Consider the following 19,070-nt stretch of genomic DNA (forward strand, 5'->3'; position numbering starts at 1 on the left):
CTTAATCCTGCCCTTAAATTATATTTGTCAACTAACATCATTTTTCAGAATTGCCTTTCTCCCACGATAGATCTTGGATACCACAAACAGATCTGTTTTCATTCTTTAACTTAATATTCTATTGAAGTGATGTATCAAAATTTATCCAAACCTGTTTTTTATTTGCCATATTTATATGAATTTTAGCCTTAGCTTTTTACCAATAGTGCAATAATGGATATAGCTTTATAAGTCTGCCCAACATGTTAACTGGATAAATTCCCATGAGTGATGTCTGTGTAACAGTTAAAGCTGGAGGAAAAAGTCTGCAGCACATGTCACAAAAGAGTCAATTTTTTTTTAACGGAGTTGAGTTTTCACAAAAAAAGAGAAGAACCCATGTGAATAATGTAAAACTAGTATGAATAGATTCATAAAAACATCTCAAAAAATGGCTAATAAAACTGAAAATTATGTAAACTCATTCATCCTGAAATAAGTATGTATTTTTAAAAAATGTGTTCTGTTTTGCTTTTGCACCTAACAGATTGACATAGACAAAAACATTTGTCATCACTGAGCAATGGTAAAGTCAGGTGATCATAGTGGTTCTCTTACACTGTTAAAGTGCACATAATGTAATACAATCTTCTTGCAGAGTGATATGGAAATATCTATACATAATTACAATTATTACACTTAATTGAGCTTTACTGGGACTTTAAAAAATGTTCTTTGGAAGATTAAAAAAGCATTTTAAAGTTGCTGAAATATGAAACACATGCCCTAAGTATGTACAGTTGGGTTATGTGACAGGGTTGTCTGTTGATTTATGTATGAGTGCCACCTAAGTTCATTTCAATCACATTTAGTTTATTCACTTGGTTTCATTCTGAAGGAATGAATTCATTCTGATCATTTTGTCTGTGGTTGAGAAAATTGAACTCTTAACAGATTGCAGTCCCAGAAGAAATTGCCTAGTATTAGAGCTGCAAGTAATTGCTAAACTCCCACGTGCCTCAGGGGAGAAAGTATGTCCTTGATTAGAAAAACATGCAAGGAAAAAAGAAGCAGTAAGCGCATAGTTAATGGGCAAGATAGCATTCTCTGTTAAGTGCTTTAGAGCAACAAAGCTTATTCTTCTCCATTTTTGATAATTAGAGGATTAATTTATATTCCAAAAGAAATGTTAAAATTCTAATCATTCTTCATCATTAAGTGGGGATCCTATATCTTCTCATTAGTATACAGAAGGCATATTTAATTCAAATAAGGTAGATAAATAAATAAATCCAAGGGACTTATTTAAATTCATTTAATATATAATTCTAAATTATATACTTCTGACAACACTGCCAGAAATGAAATAGGATAGTTTACTGTTCAATTATGATGGATTCTACAGTCAGAAAATCAATATGCTGCAGACATATAAGCACTTAGATTGTTTCTTGTGTACCAGAGAGTATTATTTTCATGTCTTTCAAGAGGGAAAAGAAAATGCATTTTTCCATCTATTCACTGTATTTCTGATTATATTTACCATAAATGGGTATATAATTTATATACTAACTTGGGTCATCAGTCTGTGTGTGTGTGTGTGTGTATTACATTGGATATTACATTACCACGGAAGAGTTCATTTTATATGTATTCTAATATGTATGTTCCACCTATATGCTTTAAGCTTTGTTATTTATTCATGATCAAAACAACTGTTTTTCTCTGTTTACTAATAAAGCTGTGAAGAAACACTGAAGAGAGCCAAAAAAGCAGATAACAAAGACAAAATGCAAAGTTAAAGTACACCTATGTAAATATGCCCATATTGGACCAGGTGAGTAGTATCTGACAGGTATATAGTTGAAGAAAGTCAAGTTAATATTTAGAAAACTGTGCATCATAAAAGTTTTTATATAAATATCCAGTGCAGGCATATAAAGTGTTAGAGCATATCAAAAAATTCTCTCAAGGAAAAAGCGAACCATTCCTAGAAGAGTCAAAATCTTTTATGATAAATAGGTAAACTACTCTTATAACTTTTCCAAATTAAAAACAAACAAAAAATAATAATAACAACAATCAAAGCAACAATTGCCAAAGCAACAGCCAAGAAACTTACACATATAAAAGTTAAATTACTGACAAATACTATTTTTTGTCTATGGGGCCACTAAAATATAAGATATACACAGAAACTTCAGGTAAAGAAAAAATAAAGCTTTTCACAGACATGTCTTTGTGCCTTAACTTCATACATCTCAAAGAAAAGAATGGACAAAATGAAAGTATTTAAATGAGATGAGATAGCATTCTAATCTTATTCTTTCTAGGTAAGATAAAGAAAAAAAGTGACAAGAGCATACAGATACGTTAATGTAACAGAGCAGGGCCCTATGTAAAGAAAATCAACCCTGAATGTTCATTGGAAGGACTGATGCTGAAGCTGAAGCCCCAATACTTTGGCCACCTGATGTGAAGAGCTGACTCATTGGAAAAGACTCTGATGCTGAGAAAGATTGAGGGCAGGAGGAGAAGGGGACGACAGAGGGTGAGATGGTTGGATGGTGTCACTGACTCAACAGACATAAGTTTGAGGAAACTCTGGGAGATGGTGAAGGACAGGGAAGCCTGGTTGCTGCAGTCCATGGAGCTGCAAAGCGTTGGACACGACTGAGTGACGCGTGACTGAACGACAAAGGACACTGTGGGGCCTTCCCAGGACGACCCCTTCCTCCATGTCCTCCACTGGCCTCTTGTTTGCAGAAGAGCTCTCCCCTGAGTCACAAAAGTCTGGCTCATGAATTGATCATTCTAAGGATGTAAACACATATTGAGAAAAACAGTAGCTGGGCTTGAAGAACTTGTAAAAATGTAAACGGTGAATGAGCTATATGTCAGTCACAGAATCTTCTTCTCTTTGAAGTACCTAGATAACAGGATCTGATGCATATTTCCTGAATTGTTTCACTGATCCTAAAACCTCCACCAAATGGAAGAAGTTAACTATTTGATGATGATGAACACATTGCCCTCAGACCTACTGAAGCCTGAGGATTGATGTTAACCCCTGTGATACCACCCTGTTACCTCCATCAAGCAATCAGAACTGTGCCCGAGCTGATCACATACCCTGAGACATGCCTCCCTCACACTGCTTTTCGAGCTGATTCCCTGAGACCCAGCAAGTAGTTTGGGCTTTATAGCATTGGCTGCCCCAGACTCTGTCTGCTTCCTTACATAAATGCTGCACTTTCCTTCACCACACCCCAGTGTTGGTGGATCGGCTTTACTGAATGTGGGCAAGTGGACCCAAGTTTGGTTCGGTAACATTAATATGAAGAGAGTTACACCTATATTCACAGTGACAGAAGTAAAAGGGGTGTTCCAATTCAACTAGAAAGCATACGCTGTGCTCAGTCGTGTCCGAGTCTTTGCAGCCCCATGGACTGTAGCCTGCCAGGCTCCTCTGTCCATGGACTTTTCCAAGAAACAATACTGGATTGGGTGCATTTCCTCCTCTAGAGGATCTTCCCGGCCCAGGGATCAGACCTGCGTCTCCAGAGTCTCCTGTATTGGTAGTTAGATTCTATACCACTGAACCACCTGGTTAAGCCCAGAAACTATATGACTACAACTTTAGTTTGACCTGATTCAATAAATAAAAAAAGATAAGACCTTCCTTGTTACTGCAAATATTATTAATTCAAATTATTTTGGTTAAAAAAACTAACATTACTTAGTGCATTGTATACAATAGCTAATGTAATCCTTACAAAAATCACCTTATAAAATGATTTGAGAAGTGACAAAACTGAGCTTTATTGATATTAGGAAACTTCTTCAACAATATACAAGTTGTTGTTCAGTTGTCATGTCTGACTCTTTGTAACCCCATGGACTGCAGCACTCCAAGTAGAAAGTAACAAAAGTAAATTTAATAGAAAATCTATTAAGAAATTTAATAAAAATTAAATAAAGTAAGAAACTATCAATATTATGGATCATTCCTATTGTTTCAGGACATTAAATAAAGACCAGGCTTTGCTATTGTATTTTCAGGGTCTTCTACACGTGTTGGCCATGGAAAAGATGATTTTAAAAGAAAAAATCCAAATACTTCAAATAGTTAATTAAGAAACTCAAGCCTCCCGAAACATCCCACCCTTGCCTTCTCCCACAGAGTCCAAAAGTCTGTTCTGTACATCTGTGCCTCTTTTTTTGTTTTGCATATAGGGTTATCATTACCATCTTTCTAAATTCCATATATATGTGTTAGTATACTGTAATGGTCTTTATCTTTCTGGCTTACTTCACTCTGTATAATGGGCTCCAGTTTCATCCATCTCATTAGAACTGATTCAAATGAATTCTTTTTAATGGCTGAGTAATATTCCATGGTGTATATGTACCACAGCTTCCTTATCCATTCGTCTGCTGATGGGCATCTAGGTTGCTTCCATGTCCTGGCTATTATAAACAGTGCTGTGATGAACATTGGGGTGCACGTGTCTCTTTCAGATCTGGTTTCCTTGGAGTGTATGAAAGGGGGATCAGAATGGGGAATACATGTAAATCCATGGCTGATTCATGTCAATGTATGACAAAAACCATTACAATATTGTAATTAGCCTTCAACTAATAAAAATAAATGAAAAAAAAATAAAAATATTTATCTTCTAAAAAAAAAGAAACTCAAGCCTCTTCAATACTAAATTCTCAAAGGCTAACTTTTTGTTATACTTATTAGTCATAGTTATTGGTTTGTAAGCAACAGACTCTAACTCTGTCTAACTTAAGATGAAGGATGTAAGTACTGCAAAGATATCAAGTGCTCTCAAAATCTATGACACACTCAGGAAAAACAAGTAGCCAGGAAGCTCGAGAAGGAAATGTTTGAGACACTGGTTTGGTCAAACCACTTCAAGCTCAATATAGAAAAACAATCTTCCATAAGCAGCAATGACAATAGTTAGGTTACATCGATTTTTAAGTGGATTCGAGGCTCTGTTATAAGCGCTCCACTTAAGTTACTTCATTTTTTAGGAAAACTATTAAAAAGTTATTATTGTTATCCTCCCATTGAATATCTTCTCTGCATTTTTGGAGAACAAGTATTACCTTGTTGGGAGAAAACACCTTTCTCGACTTATGAGTCAGCCCTCTGGTTGTCCTGCACTAAAAAGATTGGAATGACCCCTCCAGTTCCTATTATGTGAGGAAGTACTCACCACAACACAAACTGGGATGACTGAATACCATTAGAAATGAGTTTTTGTACGATGGATAATAAAATATGTTTACCACATCTAACTTTCGAATTCTATAATTTTTGTTAACAAGCATATATAGCAAAACGTAGAGCAAATATTTCAGTAAATTTTGTGTGTTCATTACTGTACTAGTAAACGCTTACTGTTTGGTTAGTCACTAAGTCATGTTTGACTTCTTTGTAAACCCATGGACTGAAGTACAGCAGGCTCCTCTGTCCATGGGATTTTCTAGGCAAGGATACCAGAGTGGATAGCCATTTCCTTCTCCACCGGATCTTCCAGACCCAGAGATTGAACCCGTGTCTCCTGCATTGGAAGGTGGATTCTTTACCACTTTAAAACACAGGCTATAACACAATATAAGAATGGTTAAAACAAAGGTTATAAAGTATCTAGGTTTTGTACTGGGCATTTAGGCTATTTCCTTCAGTTCTAACAATCACCCTATGAGAAAGATTCTGTTATCCAACATTTGTTGACAAGAACTTGATTGTTGACAGTGAAATCAATTTTCTTTCTTTCAATTTCACACTAATAGCACAGAGCTTTGAATCCAGGTAAATACGATGCTGGGTCTGTATGAAGAAGCATGACACATGATTTAATACTTCTGAGACTTAAATGCTTTCAGGAATAACAAAATAAACACACCTGCTGTAATAATCCTATTAGAGAAGACAATATTTTTCATCCTTTGTGTTCCCTCATTCACACTGAGCAGCCTCTTGTTTTAGGTGACTTCCTGTGTCATTGCCTTAGGTTCTCACATTGTAAGCAGAATTAGCATTTAAAACCTTTTTTGTAGAATACTGCAGGCCTATCCTTCAGACCCATCCATTCATATTCAAACAGAGAGACCTTTACTTTGGTTCTGGGATATTTTGGAGGCTTAGGAAGAAAATCATTGCCTTTTCCAAAAGTGTCTCTGTTTTTGAAGCATTGATCCTGCCAACATAAACTTCAAACACTGATGCTTCAGTCTTATAAGATTCTGTGAACTACATACTCTCTTTGTCTTGCTTAGTTTCTGCTTAAACTAACTAGAGTGGATAGCTTTATTTGCCTCTAAGAAGCTGTATTAGCCAAGTGACGGCACATAATTAAATGCTACAATTTATGATATACACTATTAAGGAATGTTTCTTGTGGGGTCACTGCTCCTTTCTTCTGGGTCCTGGTGCACACAAGTTTCCCTCCACCATAGTTTGGCCTCATATCAAGCAACAGGGAGGGAAAATTGCCCCACCCATCACAGAAAATTGGATTAAAGATTTACTGAACAGGGCTCTGCCCATCAGAACAAGACCCAGTTTCCCCCTCAGTCAGTCTCTCCCATCAGAAAGCTTCCATAAACCTCTTATCTATATCCATCAGAGGGCAGACACAATGGAAACCACAATCACAGAAGACTAACCAAACTTCTTGCCTTGGGAACCCCATGAACAGAATGAAAAGGCAAAAAGGTATGACACTGAAAGATGAACTCACCAGGTCGGTAGGTGCCCAATATGCTACTGGAGATCAAGGCAGAAATAACTCCAGGAAGAATGAAGAGACCAAGCCAAGCAAAAATAACACCCAACTGTGGATGTGACAGGTGATGGAAGTAAGTCCGATGCTGTAAAGAGCAATATTGCATAGGAACCTGGAATGTTAGGTCCATGAAACAAGGTAAATTGGAAGTGGTCAAACAGGAGATGGCAAGAGTCAACATCAACATTTTTAGGAATCAGCGAACTAAAATGAACTGGAATGGGTGAATTTAACTCAGATGACCATTATATCTACTACTGTGGCCAAGAGTCCCTTAGAAGAAATGGAGTAGCCATCATAGTCAAGAAAAGAGTCCTCAATGCTATACCTGGATGCAGTCTCAAAAATGACAAAATGATCTCTCTTCATTTCCAAGGCAATCCATTCAGTATCACAGTAATCCAAGTAAGTCTATGCCCTGATCAGTAATGCTAAAGAAGCTGAAGTTGAATGGTTTTATGAAGATCTGCAAGACTTCTAGAACTAACACCCAAAAAAAGATGCCCTCCTCATTATAGGGGACTGGAATGCAAAAGTAGAAAGTCAAGAAATACCTGGAGTACAGGCAAATTTGGCCTTGGAGTACAAAATGAAACAGGTCAAAGGTTAACAGAGTTTTTCCAAGAGAATGCATTGGTCATAGCAAATATTCTCTTAAAACAACACAAGAGAAGACTACACATGGACATCATAAGATGGTCAATACCAAAATCAGATTGCAGCCAAGGATGGAGAAGTTCTATACAGTCAGCAAAAACAAGACCAGGAGCTGACTGTGGCTCAGGTCATGAATTCCTTATTGCCAAATTCAGACTTAATTGAAGAAAGTAGGGAAAACCAAAAGACCATTCAGGTATAACTTAAATCAGATTCCTTATGATTATACAGTGGAAATGAGAAACAGATTCAAGGGATTAGATCGGACAGAGAGAGTGCCTGAAGAAATATGAACAGAGGCTCATGACATTATACAGGAGGCAATGATCAAGACCATCTGCAAGAAAAATAAATGCAAAAAGGCAAAATGGTTTTCTCAGAAGGCGTTACAAAGAGCTGAGAAAAGAAGAGGAGATAAACACAAAGGAGAAAAGGAAAGATGTACCCATTTGAATGCAGAGTTCCAAGGAACAGCAAGGAGAGATAAGAAAGCTTTCCTCAGCAATCAGTGAAAAGAAATAGAGGAAAACAATAGAATAGGAAAGACTAGAGAGCTCTTTAGGAAAATTAGAGACACCAAGGGAATATTTCATGCAAAGATGGGCACAATCAAGGACAGAAATGGTGTGGACCTAACTGAAACAGAAAATATTAAGAAGTGGTGTCAAGAATACACAGAAGAATGATACAAAAAAGATCTTCACAACCCAGATAATCATGATGGTGTGACCAACCTAGAGCCAGACATCCTGGAATGAGAAATCAAGTGGGCCTTAGGAAGCATCACTACTAACAAAGCTAGTGAAGTGATGGAATTCCAGTTGAGCTACTTCAAACCCTCAAAGATGATGCTGTGAAAGTGCTGAACTCAATATGCCAGCAAATTTGGAAAACTCAGAAGTGGCTACAGGACTGGAAAAGGTCAGTTTTCATTCCAATCCCAAAGAAAGACAATGCCAAAAAATGATCAAACTACTGTACAATTGCACTCATCCCACATTCTAGCAAAGCAATGCTCAAAATTCCTCAAGCCAGGCTTCAACAGTTGTGAACCATGATGTTTAAGCTGGTTTTAGAAAAGGCAGAGGAACCAGAGATCAAATTGCCAACATCTGTTGGAGCATCAAAAAATAAGAGTTCCAGAATACCATCTGGTTTGGCTTTATTGACTACGCCAAACCCTTTGCCTGTGTGGATCACAACAAACTGGGGAAAACACTTGAAGAGATGGGAATACCAGACTACCTGACCTGCCTCTTGAAAAATCTGTATGCAGGTGAAGAACCAACAGTTAGAACTGGACATGGAACAACAGACTGATTCAAATCGGGAAAGGAGTATGTCAAGGCTGTATATTGTCACCCTGCATATTTAACTTATATGCAGAGTATATCATGAGAAACACTGGGCTGGATGAAGCACAAGCTGGAATCAAGATTTCCAGGAGAAATATCAATAACCTCAGATATGCAGATGACAACACCCTTATGGCAGAAACTGAAGAAGAACTAAAGAGCCTCTTGATGAAAGTAAAAGAGGAGAGTGAAAAAGCTGGCTTAAAGCTCAACATTCAGAAACCTAAGATCATGGCATCTGGACCCATAACTTCTTGGATAATAGATGGGGAAACAATGGAAACAGTGTCAGACTTTGTTTTTATGGGCTCCAAGATCACTGCAGATGGTGACTGCAGCCATGAAAGTAAAAGACACTTGCTCCTTGGAAGAAAAACTATGATCAACCTAGAAGGCATATTAAAAAGTAGAGCATTACTCTGCCAACAAAGGTCTATCTAGTCAAAGCTATTGTTTTTTCCAGTAGTCATGTATGGATGTGAGAGTTGGATTGTGAAGAAAGGTGAGCGCCGAAGAACTGATGCTTTTCAACTGTGGTGTTGGAGAAGACTCTGGAGATTCCCCTGGACTTCAAGGAGATCCAACTTGTCCATCCTAAAGGAAATCAGTGCTGAGTATTCATTGGAACACTGATGCTGAAGCAGAAATCCAACACTTTGGACACCTGATGCAAATAACCAAGTCATTGGAATAGTCCCTGATGCTGGGAAAGGTTGACGTTCAGAGGAAAGGGGACAACAGAGGATTAGATGGTTGGATGGCATCACTGATGCGACGGTCATGAGTTTGAGTAGTCTCTGGCGTTTGGTGATGGACAGGGAAGAATGGTATGCTGCATTCTATGGGGTTGCAAAGAGTTGGACACAACTGAGCAACTGAACTGACCTGATTAAGTAATGTCATAACTCAAGGGAAAATGAGAAGTGAGGGAATTTTCACAAGGGAATAGCAACCTATTGGACTACTGAGAGATGGATAGGGTTTTACAGACTGAGTTTTGGAGAGTTTTCTATATGGAACTATTCAGCACATAAGAAAATAACATTATTTTATGCTATTTCTAATAAAACATGTATTTTCCATTTATAATATATTCTATAGCAGCTAGGGAAATAAAGCAGGTACCTCAATATGTCTCTGTTTCAGGGACTGGCACATTTATTTCCCAAAGTTGAAACACACTGGAATCTCCATATGATAAGTGAGAAGAGCAAAAGCACCAGAATATATCATTCTTTTGAAGTCTCTATTTGACAGAAATGTCCTTTGCTCATTATATTTTATATTTCCAGAATATGTGCGTATTCGTAGTAATAAATATAAGATGTGTTACACTTTTATATCTCTAGGCAGATATGCTAAGAAAAAGTTTTATCTTTATGAACTGTAAAAGAAGGTTATTTTATCATAGCTATAGTAGATTTATGATTATTTACATTATGAACACTTTTAAGAGTTATTCATAACTACAGATCCTGGATCTTTAAAAGGACTTGGAGTATTTTATAGATCCACTTATAAACATTTTCAAAGAGACAGGTATGTATGTATGTATATGCATACATCATCAGAGAAGTAAATTTTAGAACCGCACTTCACCTATTTCTGTATGAATATTCTCAACTGGTATAAAGTTCTCACACATATGCACACAAAATATTAATTCTCTAAGTTGAGTCTACTTTCTTTTTTCTGATATTAGTGATAACTGATAATTATTAATCACTGACCTATGTAAAACTTTCCTTCAAATAAAAGTTATGGTTATGATATTAACTGCTTTTTACAGAATGTTAGTCGTTGAGTTGTATCCAATTGTTTGGATTCCCATGGACTGTAGCCTGCCAGGCTCCTTTGTCCATGGAATTTTCCAGGCAAGAACACTGGAGCGCCTTGCCATTCCCTTCTCCAGGGGATCTTGACACAGGGATTGTACCCAGGTCTCTGGCATTGCAGGCAAATACTCCAACTTACATTACAATTGAAAAAGCTAAAAAGGCATAAGAGTAGCCAAAATATGTATTAAAAACATTCAACTGCATTAATTGTCTATATAGCAAATTAAATTAAAGATGAGTTGTTTTTTACAATCAAATTGGATACCTGTGATTGGATTCCCTTTTCCTCTGCTGATCAAGTTGTGGTAAATAATTGTGAACATCTAATGTGGATAATAAGACATTACATAATCTTTCTAGAAAGCAATTTCTCAAAACGTATTTGTAATCATTGTCTCCTAGGCTCCACTTCTATCTACAATGTTCTGTCTTAAATCAACTTCCTTAAACTGTTATAATTTTCTTCTGTCTTAAACAGAAGTTAAACCTGAGAAGAAATTTAGGAATTTTCTGACTTCTAAAGGGAAAAATCAAGCAGACAGAGAAAGATGAAAGAGTCAAAAAAGGGTTAAAATGTGCCCAAGGTAACATCTGTTTCTGGATCTTGCCATAGTATTGCCCCCTACCAGTTGGCACAAGTGTTGAGGTGGATTAACTTGAACATTAGCCTTCAACACCTTTAATAACTGGGAGATGGGAATATTAACCTAAAGAATAGAATATGGGAAGGGTATGAAAGCAGGTCTACCATAGAATTTGGAAATACAGTTGATGCTTGAACAACAAGGGGGTTGGGACACCGACCGTCCATGCTCAAATGTAACTTACAGTTGGCCCTCTTTATCCAAGGATCCTCTGTATCTGCAGTTTCACAGATTCTTAGTTTCAAACAATTTTAGTAAGTACTATAGTATTTACCACTGCGGGGGGGGGGGGGGGGCGGGAAACTGGTGTATAAGTGGACCCAAGCAGTTTAACCTCATGCTGTTCAAAGGATCAACTATAAGAACAAAGGTGAATTCAAAATTTTGTGTATAGATGGTCACAGGAGTGTTACACTCATGAAAACATGGTTATTACTTATTGTCATTGCAGGGATTCAAATGTTTTTCCAATTGTAGAAGATACCTATTAATTTGGAACAAAACACAGGAGGAGGAAAAAACAGAAACTGGATAGGATTTCACCTCACAAACTTAGTTATTTAAATTAGCATTTTCATATTTAAAATTGCTAATATATCAAATTATGCAAACACAAATAGTTTTGAAAATTTGGTATATTTATAACTCTGTGTCAGGGCCCAGTGAACAATCTGAGTGACCCAGTGCAGAATGAAAATGTGGGGCTCCTAGCTAAAATATTATTAAGAATTTCAAGACAGCAACAGCAGAACCACAGATTAAGAATGGGGTCTTTCTAAGTGTGTGACCCTGTTTCAACTTCATAAGTCACATGCCCATCCATGAAGACTGCCCAACCCTGAGAATGGATACTACACTTTTAAATGGAGAAGTTTTCTATTCTGATATATTATTATAAACTGGATATAGCTTCTCATATTATAAAAGTACCTACTTATAAAGTTCTTTACTTCAAATTTGTAGTTTTTACCCATTTATAAAGTTAAATGGATAAAATTCAGTACTTTATCCATTTATAAAATTAAAATAAGATAATTTAAAAAAACAGATTTAAGATTTTAGTTGGAAAAAAATGTTTGGAGAATTAAAGAACTTAAAAATGCATTATGTATTGCAAAGATATCCAAAGATTTTTAAAGTTTAAACATTTTGAAATGCATAAATATAAAATTTATTCTTCTTCACCTTATAACAATAAAATATAATATCTCAATTAAAGAAAAAATAAAATAATTATATAGGAAAAACGTTTTCCAAAATTAAGATGTTTACTAGTCCGTGCTCCATGAAAAAACCAATCAATATTTGACCACAATAAATTTAAAAACATCTTCAAAGTGTATATGCCCAAAACAAAAACTCACTAGAGTTTAGTGTATTCAGTGTTTTAGGTTGCATATTATCACAGAATAAATGAGTCATTTGAAGGGTGTAGTTATATCCAACATTTCATGAGTTAATATTTCAGTTAATGAAGCTATTTGAGTCATCTGATGTCACTGTGACTCAAGGGAAAATCATTATTTTTGACAACTGGAATTTTCCTTTAGCATTAATCACTAAAATTGGGTATAGAACATAGTGTTTTGTTTTGTTTTTCAGATTTTCATCTTTTAGCCACAACATAAGCAAAATTAACTTTGAAAGAAATGAGAATGGGGTACACTGTCTCTTCTATTCAGGTACCCAGCAGGAAGAGCTCCCTTGAGTTTTCACATGAAAGGTGGCTGTCAGTTGTAGACAGTATTTGCCTACTTTGATTCCCTTCCCTAATAGAGTCTATATGTTTCCACAACTCAATACATATTGATCTATAGCCATTATATCAAAAGAATGAAAAGGCATCCTCCCTCTGTGAGAGTAATAAAGAACGCTGAGAAGATTTTTTGGAGGAAAGAGATTTTGTTAAAAGGTTAGCAGTACAACACTTTAGTCTGTAAGTAATTGCCAACTATTTACTCTGAAAATCTCCGTAGAACAAGTTTTCATTCGATTTAATTACTGTGAAATGTTCCACTCAAATACACAAGGTTACAAAACACACTCACACGATATGTATGGTATGACATTTGGCAGTTCTGCTTCTGGTGAAGATAAGAATACTGCCATTAACCAATGGCTTCTTTTGTACAATAGATGGTTTAAATGATTTTGTTTTTTTTTTTTTTTAAGGCTGCATTTAATATAAATGTACCTCTGACACTGTAAAAATCCCTTTGTGAACATTGTTGATTTTGATGAATTGGTTCATTTTTCCCCTTTCAAATGACAACATGTTCCAGCATCTGTCAAACATTTTAACCAACAAGTATTAGGTTGACCCTATGCTCTGAGGATACAATATCTTATTCTGAAAATTCATATTCTTGGGTTATCATATGATAAAATGCATTTGTTAGAGCCAAAGGCTTATAAGGGGGCAACATCTCTGAAATAAATTAGTATTTATGGTATACCTCCACTATAAAGGGATGCCTGTATAAAAAACAAACACAAAAGCTTTTTCTTTGTCGTGTGTGTGTATACACATATAGATAAATATATGAAGAGAGAGAAATTTATGTATCTATATAATTTATATATGTCAATTTGGAAGATTCTAGCTTTAGAAAAAGATAGTTTTATCAAAATGATGAAAGCATGCAATGAATAACTCTCTACATGTTAGCTATTGAGGGGGCATATATATAATACAAAAAAAAGTTACCATAAGGTATGTCAAAAAGGCATTACCACCTCAATGGCCCTGAGACAGCAAACTCCAGGAGACAGTGAAGAACAAGGAAGCCTGGTGTGCTGCAGTCCATGGGATTGCAAAGAGTCAGATATGACTTAGTGATGAAATAACAATATCAAAAAAATTTAATAGAATAAAATGCTTAATAAAAGCAATAACATTAGAATGTTGGTATCAACGGATTTGATCAAAGGAGAATGAAATAACAGGATATTGAAGCCTGGAAAGTATACACAAATAGAGGAAGAAGAGAAAAGATATTTCAGTCAGAGAGAACACCAAGGAAAATATGCCAAATAGTTCTCAGTCAGTCATCCAGTTTATCAATCATGTGTTTGTTCATTTATTTCATCATTTATTGACTGATTTATCAAGATATTGAGCTCTACTTTGTCAAAAGCACTGTGATCTACTAAGATCTATGACAAGAGTTGAGAACAAAATATAAGCCAAACAGAAATAAATAAAAATAAGGATTTTTAAAAATATTTTGCATACAAAATAGTCTTAGTTACTGTAGAAGCAGGTTATGGAAGAAACATGTAGTGAGTACACACAGTGAGTAGGTTGCACTGTATCTGTGAGTCATTATAACATTAGAGAAATTACGTATTCAGAACAACAGAATGAAATTATTAAAAAATTAACTTGATAGATATCCACTGGACAGAGAAATATACATAATCCAGAGATAGACAAGTTGGGGAATGAAGTGTCTTGCTCCTTCATGATTTTTTGTTTGTTTTCCATAGGACAGATTAGTGTCATTATTCTTATTTGTCATGGCTTTTCTGTTCCTATTAGAGGGATTGTACCCTGGGAACAAATGCTCCAATGTTCTCAGTGTTGCTTGCAGTGTCTACCTCTGTATGAAAGTGAAAGTAAAAGTGAAGTCGCTCAGTCGTGTCCAACTCTTTGCGACCCTATAGACTGTAGCCTACCAGGTTCCTCTGTCCATGGGATTTTCCAGGCAAGAATACTGGAGTGGGTTGCCATTTCCTTCTCCAGGAGATTTTCCCAACCCAGGGATTGAACCCGGGTCTCCCGCATTGTAGGCAGATGCTTTACCATCTGAGCCAGCAGGGAAGTCCTACCTCTGTATATGACACATGAAATCCTCAGTGTGTGTGCATGCTAAGTGTCCAACTCTTTGTGACCCTATCGACTACAGCCCACCAGGCTCCTCTCTCCATGGAATTCTCCAGACAAGAATACTGAAGTGGGTCACCATGCCCTCCTCCAGGGAATCTTCCAGACCCAGGAATCAAACTCTCATTTCCTGCATCTCCTGTACTGGCAGGTAGGTTCTTTACCACAAGCGCCACCTGGGAAGCCCAAATCCTCACTAAATATATAGAAAAGAGGATGAATGGAAGGAGTTAGAGAGGGAGGCAGAAAGGAAAGAAGAATGGAGAGAGAGAAGAAAGGAAGGAGAAATCAAAAAGTACTATTTCAGAATCTATTAAAATACTCTAGATATGTTATGAGTTGAATAAGATAGCTACAGTCAAAAGTGAATAAAAAAGTACCATTATTTTTTCCTATCATCTGACATATTTGACAAATCATCCATGAAGTTTTAAGTTTTCATAAGTCACATGAAAATTTACGTCACTATATTAGAGTCAAACCTTAAATAATTACATATAATAATTTACAAAGTATTCCTTTACTTGAAAAACTATAATAACATTAATAATATTAACATTTAAATTGATTTAGAGATGTTCATTCACACACACAAAACCTTTTAAAGAGTTAACCTTGTTCCTCTTTGGGGTATGTGTGAACACAAAAGAGCCGGAAAAACAAATGAATATCACAGAATCATAAAATTGCAGACCCAGATTTCATTCTCAAATCTGCCACATTTCAAAACATAGGCTTTTACATATCATTCCTCTGTTCATTTATTTTGAATAAATGATAAGAAACCATTTTGATAAACAGCATGCCATCTAATTCTGCTTTTAAATAGTAACCTTGCTTCATGAATTCACTCTACCTAATATTATCTTTTTGATTCCTCTTATTGGTATTCATTAATCTTTGAAAGCAAATGTGACAAAACGTAAATTATCTCATCTCGTTTAGCATCTTGCCCTTGCAAGAAAGACAGCAACATTAAAATGAAAATCAGTTACAGAAGGGCTAATGTCCTGGCATGCCAGATCTATCCAGCTTTACAATTCCTTACTTCCTGAAAAATGAAAGAGGTAAACCCATCTACAAGTTATAAATAGTCTACAAATCAATTTATATGTCATTGCACCATGTAAAGTTTGTAAAACGGAGAAAATTGATTTAATCTATATGAATGCTCTGTGCAAAGAATGTCCTATTCCTCTGATAAGTGGTAACTGTCACCTGATAATAGACACATGCCTTATAATAGTGACATGCCAATTACCAAGAAAAAGATAACACCTTGTATATTTGAAAGTTCAGTCCATTATATGATAAGGCACTAGCTTACTTAGACTTAGACTTCTAGTAGAAATTATATGATGGTGTATTGGGAACCTAGGGGAACTCCTTGCCCATTAAACCCGTAGTTAATACTTCTCACCACCTACTATTGTATACTACACACCCTGATGTTTTCATTGTTCTGCTGATAGATTTTCACTGCCCAATTGTAAAAATGAATTTGCACTAATTTCCTCACATTTAGGACAATCAGCATTTGAAACAGAACTGTTAGGAGACAATGGCACCATTAAGGGCTTCCCAGGCGGCACAGTAGTAAAGAATCCCCCTGCCAATGAAGGAGACACAAGAGACACAGGTTTGATCCCTGGGTTGGGAAGATCCCCTGGTAAAGGAAATGGCAGCCCGCTCCAGTATCCTTGTCTGGAAAATTCCATGGACAGAGTACCCTGCTGGGCTATAGTCCTTTGGGCCGCAAAGAGTCGGACATGACTGAGCATGGCACAACGGCAAATTATTAGGCGCAAGATGGAAACAAAATCAATTCATCCACTCTCTTTTTGGCCAACCAACCTTCTCTGGATGACTAAACAATTAGAAAAAAGGTAAACTAGTAATTATAATTAAATATATATATAATTAATTATAATTATCCTAACAACTATAATTCAGAAAGAAAAGTTTGAAATAAATCTAATAGTCTACAACAAACTACACAGAGCCCCTTAAGTGGCTTACATAAGTATATGGGTTCAATTAAAGTAAAAAATCATAACCATGTTAGTAATTTAAAATATTCATACTATAGGAGAAAACAAGAGTTCTTACTAAAACCTAATGTCACCTCACTCCAAATCTTCTGGGTTTTTTTTCCATGAATAAATATTCTGATAGTGTTTACTTTCTGAATTGTAAGTTGCCATGCAATTAGTAGCACCAGATTTGAAGAGGTACATTATTCTGTCAGAAATGCACAACACAGCTCATTAGTATCAATTAGCAATTGTTTCTCGATAAGTATTTTTAAAAGCTCAAATATTAAATTGTGGGGTTATCTGGGGGACAAAACTCATCTCTTGACTAGCCATTAGTTTCTAAAATTATTTGTTTTTACTGAAATGATAGAAAATAACATGAAAAATCAACTGAAGCATGAAAGAAGAGATAAAAAATTGCCAGAAGCAAGTAAAACAATTAGTCAAGGTGGCCATCAATAATCACATACCTTAATTGAACTCTATGCATTTACAAAAGTATGTATGGCATGGACATTTGATAATTTTGCAAACAGAACATTTATTTCTAGAATATGCTTGTTTCAAAACTGTCTCTATGGTTTATTATTAGAGGACTCAGTATAAATTCTTTTCCATTTAAGCTAAAATGTTTCACACTCTTTTCTTTTTGAGGATTTTCTAGGATTTCTTTTTCTCCTACCATTCTCCATTCTTTCCTGAAATTTATGTAATCAGTGATTCTTAACTAAGAAAGATTTTGTCTCTCCTGGAAATGTCTGGAGACACAACAGTCACAACTTGGGAGATTATATGCCATTGGCATCTAGTGAAAACAGGGCAGGGATGCTGCTAAACATTTGATACAACAGAGAGAAACCCCTCGTAAGAAAAATTATTTGACCCCAAATGTCCATAGTGCTACCATCAGGGATCTTGATCTAAACCACAGTCGTAAAATAAAATCTGTAACTAGTTTATTTTTCATGTATTTTTCTAATGAAAAAAAAAATCTAGATTGTTGTTGTTGTTCTGATTATCTATTACTGTGTTGTTAATAGCCCAAAACAGTGACTGGAACCAACAGCACCATTTACTTTGTTCATGAATCCAGCACTTCGCTGGGTTCAGCTAGTCAGGTCTCCCCTGATGGGTCTCCCATGTGACAGTGGCGCAGGGTCTCGTTTCAGGCACGGGGTTATCTTGATGACTTCAACACCTGAGTAGCTGGTACAGAGCTGGGAAGATGCAAACAATGGGTGCCACAACAGCTGGGGTTGCTGGCTGGTCCTCACTTCTTCCTATATAGGGTTTGTCCACCTGCTACCTCCTTGTAGTGACCTCAGCATAATTGTTTTTTTATTTTGCTTTGTTTTTTAATATGATGGCTGATGATTTACAGAGCAAGTGTCTCAAGAAAGACTGGCAGAAGCTGCATGCGTTTTTATCCAAAGTCACATCGCATTCCTACTCGTACATTCTGTTTTACCAGGCAGTCACAATGTCCTGTCCAGGTTCTAGGAGAGCTGACATAAGCCCCCTCACTTCTTGAACTGGTGAGTGTCAAAGAACTTGCAGGCATAGTCCACCTACTTTTCATCAAGTACCTTTTTTACACGCAAAGTATATCCACTGTACTCAACCCCCCCCCAAATATCTCATATATATAGCCTCAGACTCAGGCCCAAGTGTAGCACCTTGTCTAAATCAGATTTGGGCAGAGACGAGGCTCTATGGGTGTTGCTCTTTCAGTACTGTCTCAGTCTGAAGACCTGTGAACTGAAGAGACAACCTATCTCCCCACCACACGGCCATCATATACCAGTGAGTCAGCTGTGGGATGATTGCTCTATACCCTCTCATTCAAAATATTGCGTTGACCATAAAGTT

General features: G+C 36.3%; 1 protein-coding gene and 1 non-coding gene across 3 annotated transcripts in view; both read right to left on the reverse strand.

The window, feature by feature from the left end:
* Positions 1-19,070, reverse strand: part of MGAT4C (MGAT4 family member C) — a 794,672-nt gene that overhangs the window by 670,167 nt on the left and 105,435 nt on the right. The gene's annotated exons all lie outside the window — the stretch shown is intronic.
* TRNAC-ACA (transfer RNA cysteine (anticodon ACA)) lies at positions 15,031-15,102 on the reverse strand. Its single transcript has one exon. It is a non-coding gene; the product is annotated as a tRNA-Cys (tRNA).

Source organism: Odocoileus virginianus, chromosome 24, assembly GCF_023699985.2.
Source record: "Odocoileus virginianus isolate 20LAN1187 ecotype Illinois chromosome 24, Ovbor_1.2, whole genome shotgun sequence".
In the NCBI taxonomy this organism is placed as follows: Eukaryota; Metazoa; Chordata; class Mammalia; order Artiodactyla; family Cervidae; genus Odocoileus; species Odocoileus virginianus.